This window comes from Carlito syrichta, unplaced genomic scaffold, assembly GCF_000164805.1.
Source record: "Carlito syrichta isolate Samal-C Ts95f unplaced genomic scaffold, Tarsius_syrichta-2.0.1 Scaffold308918, whole genome shotgun sequence".
NCBI lineage: Eukaryota > Metazoa > Chordata > Mammalia > Primates > Tarsiidae > Carlito > Carlito syrichta.
Window position 1 is genome coordinate 162994 of NW_007253014.1, and position 4480 is coordinate 167473.

The following is a 4480-nucleotide window of genomic DNA, read 5'->3' on the forward strand; positions in this document are numbered from 1 at the left end:
CGCCCTCGCGGGCGCCCGGGCCCCGTCACGGTCCGGGGCTGACGGAGGGCTTCCTGGAGGAGGGGCGGAGTCGGCGAAGTCACCTGTTTGGTTTCCGGAAGGTAAAGACGAAAGGAGAAGAAAGAAGTTCTCCGACAAGGGGGTTCGGTTCACTCGGGGCGGAGTCGCTGTGGTTGCCCTTGGGAAGCCCCTGGCCACACGGGGGCGGGGGCGTAAGACGGTCGTTCTAAGTTGCTAGACGGACAGCATTCTCCAAGTCAGGACGGAGGGCAGAGAGGAAAGAATGTCCGGACCCACGGGAAAGGCAATCGGGGAAGACTGCCTGGAGGAGGAGTGAGTAGGGCAAGCCCGGGAAGGAGGCTCGGGACAAGAGGAAGGCTATTTATTTCATTCATATAATGGCACTGTGCTGGAAGGGGCAATGACCAAGACAGCCCTGGCTCTGCTCTACTGGGGCTCGCAATAAACAAGTAAATCAAAATAAATATAGCCTTTGGAATTGCTACACGTCAAGGGGAAATACCTACAGCCGGGGATGGAGAGTGACTTGGAGTCTGGTTCAAATAAGAGGGAAGGCCCAGGCAGTGCCTCACACCTGTAATCCCAGCGCTTTGGGAGACTGAGACGGGAGGATTGCTTGAGCCCAGGAGTTCGAGATCAGCCTGGGTAACATAGTGAGACCTCGTCTCTACAAAAAAAAAAAATTTTTTTAAATGAGCCAGACATGGTGGCACCTGCCTGTAGTCCCAGCTACTCAGGAGGCTGAGGCAGGAGAATCACCTGATCCTAGATCAAGGCTGCGGTAAGCTGTGATGGTGCCACTGAACTCCAGTCTGGGTGACAGACTGAGACCCTGACTCAAAATAAACAAACAAATAAATAAGGGAGAGGAGAGGAGAGCTCACCGAGGTGGTTTTTCAGACCTGAAGGAGGGGAGGCGGTCATGGGAAAAACATCTTAGGCAGAAGGAACATGGGAAAAACATCTTAGGCAGAAGGAACGGCAGGTGCAAAGGCCCTGGGGTAAGAGAGCATGCGCATTTGGAATGATAGTAGGTACAGCAGTGTGGCTGCCACAGAGGTGGGAAGGATAGGAGTAGAGACTGGAGAGGAGATAGAGCTAGAGAAATCCTGGTAAGGACTTTGCCTTTTTGACTCCGAGATAAATGGGAGTTACCAGGGGTTCGTAGTGTGAGTTGGATGTCATTTGGCTGAAATATTTACAGGATCCCGCGGGCTGCTGAGTGGAGAACAGGATATCGGAGATACAGGCAGAAGCCAGGAGCGCAGGCAGGAGGGGACCACAGTAGCCCAGGCAGAAGCTGTCAGCGGCTGGACCAGGTGGGAGGGTGGTGGTGGTGAATTTACTTTTTTTTTTGAGTCGGGGTCTCACTCTGTTGCCCAGGCTGGAGTGCAGTGGCGTTATCACAGCTCACCGCAGCCTCAACCTCCTGGGCTCAGGCGATCCTTCTGCCTCAGCCTCCCAAGTAGCTGGGACTACAGGCACATGCCATCATGCCTGGCTAATTAAAAAAATTTTTTTGAAGAGGCGAGGTCTCGCTACAAGATTTACTTTGAAGGAATCTGATGGGAGAAGCCTAGGGGCCTGCGAGATGATGAAACATGAGCCCCCTGCCCATTCCAGGAAAAGGGTGACCAGGGGCCCTGAGTGGAAAAGGCCTCTGGTAAGGATCCCAGGCCCCAGTCCAAGGCGGTCACCAGAGAGACCAAGCAACTAACCCAAGGTCGCCTGGTCAGTGAGTCAGCGCTGGGGCCAACCAGGGCTCCTTGCCGCCTCAGCCCCGGCTTTGCCTCTGTTCCCACGCCCCAGGGTGGCCAAGGCCGCCTGCCCTGGCTGATGCTGTCCCCTTCCCTCCCCTGGCCTCAGGGATCATGAGGAGTGGCCACCTGCCTGGGGCCTGGGGAGCGGGAGGAAGCACCCAGATCTGGACAGCCTCACCCCTCCTGGAGGGTCTCCCTTCCCCCTTCTCCTCCCCTCGGTGTGTAAACAGGCTCCTGGGATGTGAAAAATCTCACACACACACACACACACACACACAGTTCCCAGAAGAGGTTCCTGGAAATGCTTGCCAGAGAAACAAAGGAAGAGGAGGGAGGCTGGGAATGAGAAGAAAATGCACTTAATAAGGAAAATGACCTTTCTTTTTCTTTTGAGGCACGGTCTTACTCTGTCACCCAGGCTGGAGTGCAGTGGCACGATCATGGCTTATCCCACCCTCGACCTGTTGGGTTCAGGCGATCTTTCCATCTCAGCCTCCTGAGTTGCTGGGTCTACCGGCATGCACCACCACGCCCAGCTAATTATTTGATTTTTTTTTTGAGTTGGAGATCCTTTCAACGCATTTGCCCATTTCATGACGGGTGATTCACGAGAGCGCTTGTCCACACTGTGATGTATTCAGTTTTTCTTTTCATTGTAGAGACGAGGTCTCGCCATGTTGCCCAGGTTGGTCTCAAACCCCTGGGCTCAGGCAATCCTTCTTGCCTCAGCCTCCCAAAGTGCTGGGATTACAGGAGTGAGCCACTGCACCCAGCCTCAATAAATACTTATTGAAGGGATGGAAATGAACATTTGGTGGAGGAAGGTAGTATCTCGGCTTTCATCTGAGTCTCCAAGGGGACCACGTTCAAAGTCTCTGGTCCCTATATCTCTGTCCCAGTAGTTTTGGGGCAGTGAGACAGGGTGGTAAGACGACTAGGCCAACTGGATCCCAGACTTCCCTCTCTTCTCCAGCCCTCCAACACCAAAGTCCCAACATCCTACAACTGTGGTCCCCCCACCCTTCCCCCCCTCCCCCTGAAAATCATTTTCTGGCTGGGTGTGGTGGCTCACGCCTGTAATCCCAGCATTTTGGGAGGTCAAGGCGAGAGGATTGCCTGAGCTCAGGAGTTTGAGACCAGCCTGGGCAAAATATCGAGACCGCATCTCTATAAAAAAAAAAAAAAAAATCAAAGAATTAGCCGGGTGAGGTGGCTCAGCCTGTAATTCCAACACTTTGTGAGGCCGAGGTAGAGGATTGTCGGAGCCCAAGGGTTTGAGAACAGCCTGGGTAACTTGGTGAGACCTCGTCTCTACAATAAATAAAAAAAATTAGCTGGACATGGTGGCAGGTGCCTGTGGTTCCAGCTATCCCGAAGGCTGAGAAGGAAGGATCAGCTGAACCCAGCAGGTCGCGTGCCACCGCACTCCAGTCTGGGTGACAGAGACTCCAACTCAAAAAAAAAAAAAATTCACTGAATCCAAATTAGCCTCCCACAACAACGTGAGCTGATCCACTGATGTGGATGGGTTCCTAGGATGCTTACTTAGCAGAGAAAGCCTGCCCAAGTGCCCAAAGAGGGCCCGCCCTCCCTAAGATAACTCTTTGGGTCCCCGTCGTATGTTCCCTTCTACACACCACTCCTCTACTCTTTTTTTTTTTCTTTGAGTTGGAGTCTCTGTTGCCCAGACTGGAGTGCAGTGGCATGCTCATGGCCACCCCAGCCTCGACCTGCTGGACTCCAGCAATCCTTCTGCCTCAGCCTTCCAAGAGCTGGAACCACAGGTGTGCGCTACCACGCCCAGCTAATTTTTGATTTATTGTAGAGACGAGGTCTCGCCAAGTTGACTGGGTGGGTCTTGAACCCGCGGGCTCGGGCAATCCACTCACCTCGGCTTCCCAAAGTGCTGGGATGACAAGCTGAGCCACTGAGCCCGGCCTCCTCTACTCTTCTGTCCTCTCCCATTCCTCTGCCTCTCCTAGAATCTCCCAATTACCCACCAGCGCTGCATCACCCAAGAGTCTCTCTCAATCCCTTCCTGACATTGTTTGTATAATGTTGCTCCCTGCTGGGTAAGGGAGCTCAGACTGGGACATGTCCTTAAACTCCTTCCTGAGCCAGCTCCCCGGGGACTGGAACCCCTAAGGAAGGAAGTGGGGATGATTAAGAATGGGGACACTTCCTTAGCCAAGATGCTGGGCTATCAAGTTCTGCAGGCCAAGCGACCTCCTGCCAGCTTCTGCCCCACCCCTCTCTGGGCCTGTCTCCTTGTCGTTACCGGAAAAGGGCTGGAGTTAGCAACGGTGATGCGATGTCTCACACAGCAATAAAGGTCGTTCACTGAGTAATGACATGACCGGCCCCATTCCAAGCACTCACCATGGTTCGCTATGCCTTACACTCAGGATTCGCATACAAGCCGGGCATGGTGGCTCACACCTGTCTTCCCAGCACTTTGGGAGGCAGAGGCGGAAGGATCACTAGAGTCCAGCCTGGGCAGCTTGGTGAGACCTCGTCTCTACAATAAATCAAAAATTAGCCGGGCATGGTAGTGCATGCCTGTAGTTCCCGCTACTGGGAAGGCTGAGGCGGAAGGATCGCTGGAGCCCAGCAGGTCCAGGCTGCGGGGGCCGGGAATCGCCACCGCACTCCAGTCTGGGTGACAGAGTGAGACTCCAACTCAAAAAAAAAAAAAAAAA